Source organism: Tenrec ecaudatus, chromosome 1, assembly GCF_050624435.1.
Source record: "Tenrec ecaudatus isolate mTenEca1 chromosome 1, mTenEca1.hap1, whole genome shotgun sequence".
NCBI lineage: Eukaryota > Metazoa > Chordata > Mammalia > Afrosoricida > Tenrecidae > Tenrec > Tenrec ecaudatus.
Genome location: NC_134530.1, coordinates 49701103 through 49716957, shown reverse-complemented (window position 1 = coordinate 49716957; position 15855 = coordinate 49701103). Strand labels below are relative to the sequence as shown.

The following is a 15855-nucleotide window of genomic DNA, read 5'->3' as shown; positions in this document are numbered from 1 at the left end:
TGAAGAGCTTTGTCACCCCTGCCCCAGGCTGAGTGAGGACTCCGGGGTGGTAGCTGGGAAGCAGCTGTCTTGATTGAAGAACTGTATGTATCCTGAGTTCTTGTTATTTCCGAGTTGATCCTGATTCTGAACTGTCCTTCCCTAGGAAGCCCCATAGCCCTAAGGTGTGTGAGTTCTGTGTGACTATTGCTCAGAATGGTCACACCCAGCAGAGCGGTAGCGTGTGGGAGGGGTTGGAGGTGGGAGCAGCTGGTATCAAAAAGATAACAAGATTGGAAAGTGACTGTATGTCTACCTTTCACCTCATGGGCACTTTAGACTGATGATGATCTTGATTCTCTGACGCTGCACCCTGTCTGTACTCCCTGTTAGAGAAGAGGGGCTGGGAGGACCAGAAGGGGCACAGTCACCACCAGAGAAGAGTTACAGAAGGCAGCAGAAGGGGAGGTTGGTCCTTAATATCAATACTTAGCAGCATGTGTCATGTGTTCTGAGGACCAGAGCTACAGCACGTCAGTGGACAGAGGGCCTCCGCCCTCTAAGTTAGGTGTGGGTGATAACTCGCCATTCGCATGCCCGAAAGCTGAGTTTAAAGAAACATTTATAATAGATGGAAAAATGCAAAAGGATCGTCTTTATTTTATGACATATGAGCTATATGAAATTCAGATTTCAGCATCCATAAATAAAGTTGTATGGGGACCCAGCCATGCTCCGTTTACGTATCCTCTAGGGCTGTTTCTGCTACAACAGCAACTATGAAGTCTGAACTGCTTACTCTCTGGTCTTTACAAAGAAGCTTGCCAAGACCTGCTGAGTGCATGCTGTGTGAGGGAGGAAGACAATTAAACAAGCGTTGTTGTTGTTGTTGTTGTTGTTGGGTGCCCTACAGAAGGAAACCTGCACCCTCCTCACCATCCTCCTGATGTTTGAATCCACGGCTGCAGCCGCTGTGGCCACAGTCTCATCGGAGGCCTTCCTCTTTCCGCTGCCCCTCCCCTTCACCAAGCACGATGTCCTTCTCCAGTGACTGGTCTCTCCTGACAACATGTCCAAAGTAGGTGGGACAAGTCTCGCTGTCTTAGCCTCTAAGGAGCCCTCGTCTGCGCTGCTCCAGGGCAGATCGGTTTGCCCTTTTGGCAGTCCGCCGTGCTTTCAAAATTCTTCATCAGATCCATGGTTCAAATGCATTGATTTCTTATTCAACGTCCAACTTTCACATGCGTATGATGAGGCAACTGAAAATATCATGGTGTACTTAAATCATGGCGTACTTAAATAATTTTTCTTCATGTAATCTAACTTCTCTGATGATTTGTTCAGCATGCAGATTGAATAAGTCTGGTGAGAGGATACAGCCCCGATGCACACCTTCCTGATTTTAAGCCCTGCGGTGTGCCCTTGTTCTGTTAGGAAGACTGCCTCTTGACCCATGCACAGGTCCCCATGAGTTCAACGAGGCGGTCTGCTTTCCCTTCCTCTCCAGGCCTCCACACTTGGGGCATCCGCACCGTGGAACACCTTTGCATAGCCACTGAAATACAAGCAAACAAGCTCCCGATAAAATGATTGTTTAAGCCATGATTCATGCATACACAAAACATAATAAAACAAATCCAAGGAAACATCTTTCTGGTACTCTCTGCTTTGAGCCAAGACCCATCTCACATCAGCAATGATACCCCTTATTCCACATCCTCTTCCGAATCCAGCCCAAACCTCTGTCGGCTCCCTCTCTGTACGGCCGCAAGCATTGTTGGGTGATCTTCTGCAACATTTTACTTGCAGTGAGATCAATGACATTTTTCTGTAACTTATGCATTCTGTTGGGTCACTTTTTTTTTTGAATGACTACAAATATGGATCTCTTCCAGTGAGTTGGCCAACTAGTTGTCTTCCAAATTTCCTGGCATGGACCAGTGAGTGCTGCATACAGTGGTGACTTGTGTGTCGCTGTGATGTCGAAGGCGATGTCACTGGTGTTTCAAATACCAGAAGAGTCACCCTGTGGGAAATAACACGGAGGGAAATAGACGAGGACTACATTCCCTGGCTCATCCCAGAGGGAGTCTGGAAAGCTGGTATTCCACACTAGGATAGCCTCCACTTTGGTAAGTTAGAGGTAAAGTCCAAGTACATTATCCTGCTTTAAATATCGTTCCCACCCATTCTCCCCTAACAGCTATGCTGCCTTAAAGGGCGGACATGGTTGATTCCATCTCCCTACAGAGCAGACATCCTGTTGCTCTCTCTTCCGCTGTGTCACCAGCCCCTCCTCCATACCTTCCCCCAGGGCAGGTATTAGGTTTCCTCACCTGTGAGCTCAGGAACCTTCCTGTAGATTCCACTCCTTTGTTTGATTCTCTCTCCTACTTTTCCTATTCTCTAGGACTTGACTATAAGCTTCCTGTATTACAACTCCACGACTGTGCCTACTGACCCTCTGGCTGTTGGAGGCAGGCTTCCTCTGACCTAACCCCACATGAACAGGTTTCAGTTAAGCTTCTAGACTCAGCGCAGACAACGAAGACAGACTGGGCCGCCCACGTCTGCCGCTGGAACCCTGTGCACAGCACGGAGACTTGTCATGACTGAATAGCCCGACTGACGAGCAGAGCAGAAGACTCAAGCTCCTCCCGTTGGCAGGCACTCAACTATGACTGAGGTAGAGCTGACCAGGATGGCGTGGATGGAGGCACGCCTGCAGGAGGGGAGCCTTCAGCATTTACATTCAACAAACAGGTAAGGCTGATGTCAGGGGCCATCTAAGGACAGGTGGCAGCTGGCAGCAGTGTTTCCTCACATCCTGCTTCCACCTGGTCGCCTTCCCTCGGAAGGGAAGTGCTGTTTGTCCTGGTTGTGTAATATAGCAGCCAAGCAGTTTGGGTCATTGTGATTAGCTACCTGGCTCTTGGACAGGACAACCTATCCTTTACCGATGCTCAAGAAACTGTCGAGTCTACTTGCCCCTCTCCAGATCCTGGATCCTCAAAAACTTCAAGGTCACATTGCCACCTCTGCCGACAAGGCCTGTCATCTCTGTGCCTGCCACCTCTTTACAGAGCGGCTTCACCCACACCACCTCATGGGCCTCCTCGGGATGAGGCAGGAGGAAGAGTTGCTGCTCCCATTTCACAGATGAGGAAACTGAGATGCAGGGAAATGCCTTGCCTTGCCCTGAGTCACACGCATTAAAACAGCTTGTGGAGCCGGAAGTAGACGGCCCTGGGATGTCAGCATTGGAAAGGACTTAGCCAAAAATAGAAAACTGGGAGTCTAAGGCAGATGCAAATCAGGTCAAGGTGGTGGCTCATCTAGCAAGCACCCAAAATCAGGAGGGTTGACAACAATCAAGAAACCAGATAGGGCAAGATATAACAAAATAATAATTTATAAATTATCAAGGGCTCATGAGGAAGGGGGGAGCGGGGAGGGAGGGGGAAAAAAAAGAGGACCTGATGCCAAGAGCTTAAATGGAGAGCAAATGCTTTGAAAATTATGAGGGCAATGAATGTACAGATCTGCTTTACACAATTGATGTATATATGGATTGTGATAGAGTTGTATGAGCCCCTAATAAAATGTTTTTAAAGAAGGAAGAAAATGTTTTAAAACAGATTGTAGTACAATTGTACAATACTGCTTGATGTGATTAACTAGGAAAGAGTATGATATCTGTAAAAGCTCTCAATAAAATGTGTTGTTTTTTTTTTAAAAACTGGGTAGGTCTGCTTTTTTATGAGCAGCTTTCCCCGGCAATTCTGGGCAATGTCAGCCATGAAATTGTTCTCCCTAAAGAGACTTCTTGCTGCAGATTTAAGTCCTAAATTATTGCTTTCATCACTGGTGAGTTGTAAGAATATGACACAGGTGTAAGCTTGATATTGGCATATTTTAATTTTAAAACCCTTAATGAATATTGTATTCTACATGGAAGCTAACTTGGAGAACTCCCAGTTATGCACATGATTAATTGACTCCTAGGCACATGGTTTTTGTTTTGAGAGTGGATGTATAGAGGGTTGGAATGCGTCAAGCTGGCTTTGGGAGCAGTTCGTGCCCCCATGTCCCTGCATGTCGACAGCAGGTTTGAAAGGTATGACAGCACAGTCACTGTGAGGACAGAGGAGGGAACTGGAGCTTCTTCCATGCTGTCATTGTCTGGGCAGCTCCCTCTCTGCCCCGTGGGGCATTCCTTTGGAGAACTTTCTTCCTGTGTGTGTGTGTGTGTGTGTTTGTGTGTGTGTTCTTTTTGTCAAAAATGCATTAATATAAGTAAAAACTATTGGTCTTTACTTTTTCCCCTTTAATACTGTAATTTTTATTTTTATTTTTTAAACAATTTATTAGGGACTCATACAACTCTTATCACAGTCCATACATATACATACATCAATTGTATAAAGCACATCTGTACATTCTTTGCCCTAATCATTTTCTTTTTTTTCCTCTTTTCTTTTTTTACATTTTATTAGGGACTCATACAACTCTTACCACAATCCATACATATACATACATCAATTGTATAAAGCACATCCATACATTCCCCGCCCCAATCATTCTCAAAGCATTTGCTCTCCACTTAAGCCCTTTGCATCAGGTCCTCTTTTTTTTTTCCCTCCCTCCCCATGTAATTTTTATTTTTTTAAATGTATTGGTCTGAGGATATTTGTGAGCACAATAAAAGAATACTTCCGCTGTCTCTTTTCTGGTGATTTTAGTAAGCATTTCATGAATTATTATTGAAGATTTCCTGTCCAATGAGGTGGCCATTAGAATGACATGGCGTCGATGATACTAGTACACCAGTAGCCTGAAGACAGAACAGGACCCACAGTCCAAGAGGGCCTGTCATTAATTATCTTGTCCATCATTAGCACATCATCTTATTGAGCCACCTACTGGGTAGCAGGCATCTTTCTAAGGTGTGATACATTTATTTTTTCTGAATTCTTTTGATTTTGTTGTTGTTGAGCCTATACGCAGCAGACACACACTCATCCAGCAGGCTATCACCATCCAGTCTTGTGCGCGGTTACAGTCCTCAAGGGGTGTAGCTACTCTGACCCCTTTCCTGTGCTGTTCCTCCTGTTTGTGTTAACTGCCCCTGAAGTGCCTATCTAACTTCTCAAGTTACTGATGTCATTTTGATTCCACATAGTTCTTGTTTCATATCGTTTTAAATTTTGAATAAAGACAGGGTCCAGCTGGGATCAGAGCGAGTCTGTTATGCAAGTTCAAGGTTGAGCTTGTCTTTATTTTAAATGTTGACTTTTCATTCATCATGGATTTTTTTCTATATTACTTTTGATTTCTTAAAAGACTGCATTAACGGGGGACAGGAAGTAGGTGTTAACAAATCCAGTGACAAGGGAACAAGTGATCCAAAATCAGTGGCAAGGAGGATGTAGGAGGCCTGTTAGGGCTTGATCAAGGGCAATGTAACGAAAAGGAATTACTGAAACCCAGATGAAGTCTGAGCATATTAGTGGGCCAAGAGGAAAGTAAAATGAAATAGAGGAAAGAACTAGGAGGCAAAGGGCATTTATAGAGGTCTAAATACAGGCATGTGCATATGTAAATATATTTATATATGACAATGGGGAAATAGATCTATGTGCATATCTTTATAGGTTTAGTATTAAGGTAGCAGAAGGACATTGGGCCTCCACTCAAGTACTCCCTCAGTGAAAGAATACTTTCTTCTATTCAACTGACATTCCATGATGCTCACCTTCCCTACATGATCGCTGAAGACAAATGGGTGCGTAAGCAAACGTGGTGAAGAAAGCTGATGGTGCCCAGCTATCAAAAGATATAATGCCTGGGGTTTTAAAGGCTTGATGATAAACAAGCAGCCATCTAATTGAGAAACAATAAAACCTACATAGAAGAAGCACATCAGCCTGTGTGATCACGAGATGTCAATAGGATCAGGTATCAGGCATCAAAGAACAAAAAATCATACCATTGTGAATGAGGGGGAGTACAGAGTGGAGACCCAAAGCCCATATGTAAGCCACTGGACACTCCTTACAGAAGGGTCACAGGGAGGAGACGAGCCATTCGGGGTACACTTTAGCACCAATGAAACATACAACTTTCATCTAGTTTTTTTGATTAGTTTTATTTTAATTGTTTTATTAGGGGTCATCTAGTTCTTTAATACTCCCCCCCCCCCACTATCATGATCACAATTCTACCTTACAAATCTGGCTACACCAGAGTATGTATACTGGTACAGATAGGAACTGGAAACACAGGGAATACAGGGTAAACCCCTCAGGACCAATCATGAGTGTAGCGATACCAGGAGGGGAAGAGGGAGGTGGGGGTAGAAAGGGGGAACCGATCATAAGGATCTACATATAGCCCCCTCCCTGGGGAACGGATAACAGAAAAATGGGTGAAGGGAGATATTGGACAGTGTAAGACATGAAAAAATAATAATTTATAAATTATCAAAGATTTGCGAGGGAGAGGAGGTGGGGAGAGAGGGGAAAAATGAGCCAATACCAAGGGCTCAAGTAGAAAGCAAATGTTTTGAGAATGATGAGGGCAACAAATGTACAAATGTGCTTGACACAATGGATGTATGTATGGATTGTGGTAAGAGTTGTATGAGCCCCCAATAAAATTATTTTAAAAAGAAAAAAAAGATTGCATTAACTAAGACAATAATTGTTCACAATGAGTTGAAATGAACTCCATGGAAGTGAGTTTATTAGACACAGTAACTGGTCTTTATTAGAAAGCCAAAAAGGAAGAATATGCTAAGTATATCTCAAACGGAAAGAAATGAAGAAAAAATTCAAGCCTCGAGTTGTGATACTGAAGGGGTCTATGGGCACAATATTGAACAATGCAGGAACTAGCAGAAGAAGATGGTAGGAACAGAGTCACTGTATCAAAAAGAATTGATCAACATTTGACCATTTCAAGAGGTAGTGTGTTGTCTTATTTTCTCTTTTACCTTTCTAGGATCTAATATCCATTGCAATGGCTACACAGAACTCACAGATAAAAATTCATGGCTAAAGGGTTTATTAAAGACGTTAACAAGTTGTCGTGCCAGTGAGAAATGCCCAGGGTTGAGTTGTTCATCAGGAGTTGTTACAATATTTCAGTCAAGCCTGCCAATAAATGCCCAAATGGGTATACCACTCCACTGTAAAGCCTTAACCCAGAGGCACTCAGCTCAAGCTCCATGGGTCGGCAAACCCAGCTCCCTGATCTAAGTTCCTTGCAGCACTCATTCCAGTAAGCCTCAGCCTGAAGATCCTCAGTTCCACTTCCATAGGTCAGCAAGTTCAACTTCCCCAATTAAGTGCCCAGAGGCACCCACTCCGCAGACTCTGCCTCCTGCACAAAAGCACTCCACTTATTTGCACCATGGGTTAGGAAGTCCTTAACTCGGCGCCATGCTCCTGCTCTGGGATCTGCTGCTGCTCCTCTGAGGATACAGCTGCATTCCTGATCCAGGAGGTTTATTTCTTAGGGATCGGGGGTCCAGAGGACACACTCTACTCCTGGCTCTTGCTGGTAATGAGATCCCTCCTCCTGAGAGCCCGCTGAGAAGAGGGCTCATTTTATATGCAGCAGGATGACATTCCAAGGTATCCTGTTCACAGTTACTCACAGGAAATCCTATCACTATCTTCCCCCACCTCCTCACCAGGCTCATGAAGGAAAAGGTCACTTGGTGGAAGTTAGAGAAGAGCCACATTAAATATTCACTGCCTTTGCTGAGAGCATCTTATCAAGAACCGATCATATTGAAGGAAGAAACTCAAGTGACTGAAGGTATTAGTAAAAAATAAAGCTCCAGGAATTGATGGAACACTGATTGAAATGTTTTAACAAGCCCAGGCAGCAGTGGACATTTGGAAGACAAATGACTGGCAGAGATTCATATTTTGTGTCCACTCCAAAGAAAGGTGATTCAACAGAATGCACAAATTATTGAAAATAACATAGCGATCCCATGCAAGTAAAATTTTGCTGAAGACTATTCAAAAACAGCTGCAGCAGGCCATCAACAGGGAGCTGCCAAGAATTCACGATGAATTCAGAAGAGGCCCTGGCATGGGGGCTATCATTGCTGATGTCAGATGGGTTTTGGCTGAAAGCAGGGAAAGGGAGAAAAATAGAAAAATGATTACTTGTTGACTTATTGACTGTGTGGATTATAACAAACTGTGGGCAACCTTGAGAAGCATGGGAATTCCAGAGCACTTCATCGTGCTCCTGCAGGACCTGTACATACAACACGCGAATACTACACGGCTTAAAACCAGGAGAGGTGTATGTCAGGTTTCCGTCCTTGCAGCATACTGAGTGTGTGTGAAGGCTGAGAAGCCGGCCTACCTAAGGAAGAATGTGATGTTAGCATCGAAAGACGGAAGCAAGAAGACTTGGAGCACTTGCTGATGAAAATCAAAGACTACGACACACAGATGAATCGCAACTCATTGTTGAGAACACAAAAACCGCTGCCGGTTGAGCCAACAAGATATGATATCATGACAAGTGTCCTAAGATGTCACGATAAGTATCATAATAGTCTCACGACAAGACTGAAGCTGTTAAGGGTGTCACGTTACTTGTATCGGCCATCAGTACTTGTGGAGGTCACCGCCACGCCAACGGGCTTCGTCCATTTTCACTCAGAGTGACAAGGTGAAATGAAATTACTTATGACTCTCCTGTATAACTCCCACCAAATGATTGGATGGGACCATGCAAATAAGTTGTAGAGGACTCTCACTCAGGGATTGGGTTTTGTCATTCCTCTTAGTTTAAGACAGCCATCTCAGAAACAGGAACAACTAGATTTCTGTGACCACCAAGAATCAAGCATCACCAGCACAGTGTGCATATGTTCCCCGCCTGCAGTGGTAGAGGCCAAAGCACAGAGACACCAGTCCCTGGAAAAGCACATACCTGGTGTGTTATTCTGTGCAGACTAGAGAAGTAAATCCACAGACACGCTCATATGTGCGTCAGAAAGAGCTTTATATACGGAGTAATTGTGTATTATGAGAACATCCCAGCCCAGTTCAGATCAAGTCTATAAGTCTGATATTATCTATGTCTGATAAAGTTATCTTCAGACTCATGTAACACATGCAATGACACCAAATGCAGGAAGATCACAGGCCAGTGAGTGGGAAGTCTTGTGGGTCCAATGGCATTGGAAGCATCTCAGCACTGGCTGGGGTCTCCATGTGGCTTTTCCAGCACCCAGGGCAGCACCACATGGTGTCCATGTGGCTTCTCCTCTGGAATGTCTAGCAAGGAGTCAGCCTTGTCAGTAGAGAGTCTCCAAGGGAGTGAGCTGAGGAGTGTGCTTCCCAACTCCAAGGAGGAACAAATACAGCAATTCCCAGAATCCTCAGCGGAAGGCCATGCCCACACAGAGGCCTCATTGGCTACCATCTGATGGACAGGCTAAACTCCACCCCTACAGTCATCCTCTCAAATTGACCAATGAGTAATAGAATGACCACATCCAGTAAGTCAAAAAGAGGAAGACCCCCAAGGGGATGGATTGATACAGGGGCTGCAGCAATGGGCTCAGCACACCAGCTGATGGGAGGTCTGATGGTGCTTTCTGTCCTGTTATCCATAGGCGTTGCTGTGCGGTGGAACCTACTGGACAGCACTTAACAAGCACAGTTGCCTCTGAAGCAGGAGAGGAAGGAGGCCCGGAACTTAGAGAAGCATTGCCTCCACAAACTGCTGCCTCTGAACCCACGAAACCGGAACAGTTAGATGGTGCCCAGCTACCACTGGTGAACATTTACGGCTCAAGGTGTCAACAGCTGAATTCTGTTTAAGGGAGATGTGGGACATTTCAAGTTCTTACAGAATCTAAACGTACGGGACCCACGGAGGTTAGAGGAACCCTCAGATCCATTGCTCCCTTCTCTTGAAGCTAAGGCGTTAAAACATCCGCTGAGGTGATCTTTAAACACTTCCACTAACTTGGTGGAGAATGGTCAACATGAGCCTTGCACTCTTTGAAAGCCTTCTCTGTATGAGACCAGACCGTCCCCAGGACCTCTGAAGCAGAGACGAGGTGTTGGGGGGTAGTGAGTCTAGGTCAGTGCTGGTGGAACAAGAGGAGTAGAGACAGCTTGAATGGGAATATGTGAAGAATATCCACGCATATTGAATCATACAAAAGCCAATGAATGGGTGTATGTTCTGCTGCATACACTTCTACAAAAAGTAAAATGAAAAAAAATTGCATTATCATCTTAATTATTTTTTGCGGGGGAAAGGAGGGTCCCCAACAAATCATCATAGGTTCAGTAGAACAATTGTACAGTGACAATAAGTAAAGATTATAGCGAAGTCATAGAGAGCATGAGAGATAGAAGAGAGATTGCAGTACTGGAGCCAGACACAATTCATGATAGCGTGCTCACCTCAGCCCCGCTTGGTGGTGCTCGTGGGGGGAGCCCCGGAGCCAGAGCAGGAGAGACCAACTTTATTGCTAGCCAAGGGTTAGATCCTCTTAGGGGGGCGCGATTACAGAACCACAGGTCACAGGAAGGGGCAGTACAATAGGCAGACACATTGTAGGAAGGGGATGTACGATAGGCATGGGTGTGACAGGAAGGGGACGAGCTAGGGGTGTGCCCATAGGAATGGGAGGGACTAGAGGTATACATTTGACAAGATGGGTAGACCCTAGATTCATGATGGAGGCCTAACTTTGGCCACCCTTGAGTAGGCTTGACCTCTCAAGGGTCTCTTACAAAGAAACAGACAACTGCTATCCTTATCAGAAGGGAGTGGGTCCTACTTGTGTGGGATAAGCAGTGGTGACTGGTTGCTCCAGATGGCTGATAACCCTTGGGGAGAATAACTCCTGACCTACTCCTGATGACCTCCAAGTGTATAGATATCTGTCACATGTAGCAAGCAGTTAAGTTTGGTATATATTTGGGGGAGACAACTTGGGAGAAATCTGTCTCCCACAATTTTTTTGGTGCCCCATTTCATTTGGCACCTGAGATAAGCACCTCCTCGGCCTCACCTACAACCCAGCCCTGTTCACTTAACCCTTCACAACAATCCCATGTGGGAGGCACCACAAACACCCGTTTCTCGGCTCAGGAGGAGGGAGGCAGAGAGGTGAGGTGCTCAAGCACACACAGTCAGTAAGTGGTAGCGATGACATAGAAACTGCTCTTTAGAGCCATGCTCCCACTTTGGTTAAAGATATCAAATTGCTATCACTTTCACATTAAATATACATGAAAAATACATTAAATTTATCAAAATCCAAAATTCTAATTAAGTTTCTCAAAATCTCTCCTACCCTGGGCCCACACCCTTGCTCTGTCACAGCCAGCAGTGGACACCTTTTTGAGATTGGGGAGGCTCATGGGACACCAGTTACCCCTTCTACAACCACAACTTGGGCCAGTTCCATTCAGGCTACCTGCCTGCCCCTGTGACCATGTGCATGTGGATGCATGACCTTGTCCCTTCACAAATGGATGAGTCCACGCCCCAGGAGAGAAGAGGCTCGGCCAGTTCACCCGGAGCCCAGGTGGGTTCACACAGCTCCTCTGTGGCAGGCAGTCTGAAAAGCTGACTCAGGAAGTATATGTGGCTTGCACTAGGTGTCACAACACGTTGGTGTCACATCACCAACTCAACATAAAACCAGAGGAATCCTCCTCCTGCGTCCTCCCCAGGAACCCCCTCTCTCTCGTGCTGGGAGGTGCTTTGACTTGGCTGGAACCACCCTCAGCTGAATGTCTTCTCTTCTGGAGAATGTTGAGAAGACAGTCTGAGAGCCGAGCTGGGGATACCAAACACACCAATGATGCCAGGGCAGGTGTAAGTGCTAGTCACACACTGAGACTTCTTTGTGCTTAACTGCATCCTCTAGAGCAGCGCTTCTCAACCTTCCTCGTGCCTCAGCCCCTCACGCGGTCACGGTCACCCCCAACCATAACATTATTTCCGTTGCTACTTCATCACTGTCATTTTGCTACTGTGATGAATCGGGAGACCCCTGTGAAAGGGTCTTTCGACCACCAAAGGAGTGGCACCCCACAGGTTGAGAACAGCTGCTGTAGATGTTCCACAATGATAACACTTTACTTCCTATATAAACTGTTTCTTGATCTAGGCCTTGAAGAAGTTCCACAAAGGGTCCAGGGAAATTGGAGATTAGTTGTCCCATTTTGTAGTTATGGAAACGGAGGCTGAGGCTTACCCAAGATCACACAGTGATCAATGAGTGCTGGGGCTGGGGCTGTGGGGGGTCCGATTCCAAGTCCTGTACTCTTCCCACTCCCGTGTCCTGCCAGCCCTGACTTCTTCAGAACTTACTCCACAAAGAGTTCAAGCACATTATAAAAATAAGGGGAATCAAGCATTACTCTTCCTTTCTTATATAAACATTATTCAAGATGATCAAGTAACAAATAAGGAAAAGTTCCCTGGCAAAGAATTCCAGCTAATGAATGCAAAAAAAAAAGAGTGGGGGAAAGATGGAGTTAGAGAATCACCATTTTGCAACACCTAATGAAATTACTGGCTTGTCAGTGGATGCTAAAGCCAATAGGTGAAAAGTGTATAATGGGGCGAACAGACCAACAGCCCTGAACTCACTGATCGCCGAGTGAAAATGTTTCAGGTAGACATTATGTACCTTCAGCTATGATGAAATAACAAGCACACAGCACTAATGAGGTATTCTTGCCAAAAAACGTTAAACCTGAATCTAATCAAGCTTCCACATCTAACTTCTAGCTTACTAGAAAAAACAAGGGACAAACAGAGAACAAGTTAAACGACATTGCCAGGAAGCAAGCAAATCATCGTAAGAAACCTAGGACCCTGGATTGGACAAATGCCCTGGTTTCTTCTACAGCTAAATCATATTTGGGGGAGGAGGGGGGGTGAGAACCAGTTTAAAACATAGGTTAATAATTGAGACACACCCACCAAATTAGTTGATGTTATTTTTTTTAGCGAACAAGTTTGTAATTTAAAATTAAAACACCATAAAGATGATTATAAACATGGGCATAAACTCTAAAAAAGAATGAGGCCTATCTACGCGTGACATGGGAAAAGCTGTGCCTAGAATACTAGTGAATGAAAATCGCAAATTACAAAACAGTAGAGTATGATCTCTTGAATATAAATCCCCTCTTTTAGGTGTGTGCACACACAGGGAAATGGCTGACTCCAGTCACTGGAGAGATGAGGGCGCGCTTGTCGTTTTCTAAATGGTTACTTTGGAAAAGGTTTGATTTTATAAATAAAATGCCTGAGTGACTTGAAAACTTTTCTTACCAAGCTGACATCGGCAGAAAGGAAAGGGGCGCGGCTCGGCCCTTGGTTAGTTGCCCTCAGTTCGTTCTGATCCGTGGCAGCGGCGGAGGGCCCCGCTCGTGAGCGTTTAACCACGACGACACCCAGGGGCTCCTACCCAGGCCGTCCATCTTTGTGCAACTGAGCTTCCGCCAGAACCTGCGGCTGCACCTCGGCCCAGTCTTCAATCCTCAGAGCCCCTCACCGGGAAGGAGCCTGCTAGTTCCCCCCACAGACTCTTCCGGGAGCGGTGTAAGGTCTGCCGGGGCCACAAGAGGGCCGCGGAAGACAAGGCGAGGGACTGGCGACCTTTCTAGAGGCCAAAGCGAAGCGGGGAGGCATTTACTGCACAGTGGCCCCCGCCCCCACCGGCGCCGAGTCAACGCATACTGGGGGACAGACTTGGGCATTCTTGGAATGTGGGGGGATGAGGTCGACGTTGCCTCCAGATCTAGGGCCCGGATTGAGCCCCCGGATTTCCTGGGCAGGTCCGCGAACGCTGCCCGGAAGGACGGCGGGGTGCCCGCTTCCTCCCCAGTGCCCACAGGCCCAGCTCGCCGTGGAGGCGCAAATGGGCGGCAGCCAGGCTAGACGAGACCGCAGAGCCGGCCCGTGCAACGCCCGGGCCTCTAGTCACCCGCCACGGTCTCGGTCGGCCCGGCCCGTTCGCCCAGCGGCCCCTCCCACCTTCCCCCATTTCCGCGTCGCTCCCGCTCCCGTCAGCCCCCGCGCGCCCGCCCCGCGGCCCGCCCCCGCCTGCAGGCCCCGCCCACAGACGCCACGCCCCGGCACGTGAGCGCGCGTGCTCCGTGCCCTCTCGGAGGGCTGCGACGGGACCCCCTCCGCCCGCCCCCTCCCCCACAGGAGCACTCGGGGTCTGCGGGCCGAGGGCGCCGAGCTCGAGCCCAGCCCTCGTGGGCGGCGCTGTTGGGTCCCGCGCGTTGTGGGCCCCACAGGCCCGGAGCCCGAGTCTGAGGAGGGGCGGGCCGAGGAGGCCGGCCCGTGCCCGTCGGCTGCGCAGCGTGGACTCGCACGGGGCGGGGCGGGGCGCCCCGAGGATGGCCGTCGAGGGTGGAGAGCGCGTCCCGTGAGCAGCGGGGCATGCTCGACCTGGGGTGTGAGAGGCAGGGCCCAGCGAGGGCACTGAAGGGAGCTTTGCGGAACATGCCGTCTCTGGCGCAGCTGCGCGCTCTGGCGAGCAGTGGAGAGCGGCGGCCCAGAGGCCCAACCTGGCGGGACGCAGCCGCCCACCTGCCAGGTGGGGCGCGGAGCTCAGCTCTAGGCCGCCATCTCGTGGCTGCAGTGAGGAGCAGCTCCCTGGTGCTGCGAGAGCCCCTCCGAGGGGACCGTGGGAAGGGACGCCCTCTGGACCTTGGATCCTCGAGACCACGCCCCCTTTTGATGGAATAAGGTTGCCATGGCAGCGGAGTTCTGGGCCGGGTGCCTTCCCTCCAGCCACTCTGAGCCCTGCTCCAGAGTGTGCCCCGCGGAGGCGTGAGTGCCCGTCACACACCCTCTTCACTGATGAACAGAACGATTTCTCCCGCCTGCAGTAAGACCCCAACCACCCTTACCAAGGACCACTCTGTGTGCAATGGTATTATCAGAAGGAAGCATACAATGGTGACTAATTACATAGAGAACATTTACATCATGCAAGCCCTTTTATATTCACGGTTCTTAAAAATAACAAGTAACAGTGAAAGAGCGCTGACAATATGCTGGACGTTGACCTCATGCCTTTATGCCAGCAAATTCTCACCACACTCTTCTAAGAGAGCAGGCAAAGCCAGTGATTTGTCCAAGTTGCATAGGTAACTGTGGATTGGATTTGTAAGCCCTACGTTGGCACTGTCAAGTACTCACTGGACTGCTAACTACAGGTCTGTAGTTCAAAGTCACCAGCAGCTCTGCTGCAGAAAGATGAGGCTTTCTGCTCCTGTAAAGATGTACAGCCTCCAGAACCTTGCATAAACAGGGTGACTAGGACTCAGAATCGACTCCTTGGCAGTGGGTTGTTTTTTCTGTTTAACCTTTCTAATTTCCTACATGGAAAGGTCAAGTTTTAAATCATCACTTGACTTACACATAATCCCTACTACCCACAAACTGCCAACATAATACTATACTTTTGGTTAGGTCAATATTTAATATTCAGCGTTGTCACTGTTGACAGTAACACCAACTAAAATTTCTTGTAGAATCCTACTCCCAACCCCCTGGAGTTAATTGACCTGTTTTTGTCTTCTTGTTAAGAATATATATTCCACTCCACCAATGTCTCTACCTTGCAAAGTCAGGTAGTTGAGTCTTCAACATAGAAAGTGGAGTTCCAATGAGGGCCAGACAAAGCTATGGCCAAGCTGCCAGTCCCTTAGTGTCCCAGGTTGGTTTGAAACTACCAGGCCTTTATATCTCTGCATGGCTTGTGGAGATGAGATTGGGCCTGGTGTCTCTCAGTCTGAGGCCCTTCCTGAGGAGCTGGAGACTGCTGCCCAAACTCCCTCT

The 15855-nt window shown here is 47.4% G+C and overlaps 1 protein-coding gene across 1 annotated transcript in view; it reads right to left on the bottom strand.

Moving 5' to 3' along the window:
• The window catches only part of RPS6KA1 (ribosomal protein S6 kinase A1), a 66858-nt gene extending 53397 nt beyond the window's left edge, over nucleotides 1-13461 (bottom strand). Inside the window, exon 1 of the mRNA XM_075552796.1 lies at nucleotides 13330-13461. The gene's annotated coding sequence lies outside the window, so the exon portion shown is untranslated. The remainder of the gene's footprint in view (nucleotides 1-13329) is intronic.
• Nucleotides 13462-15855: the final 2394 nt, after the last annotated feature.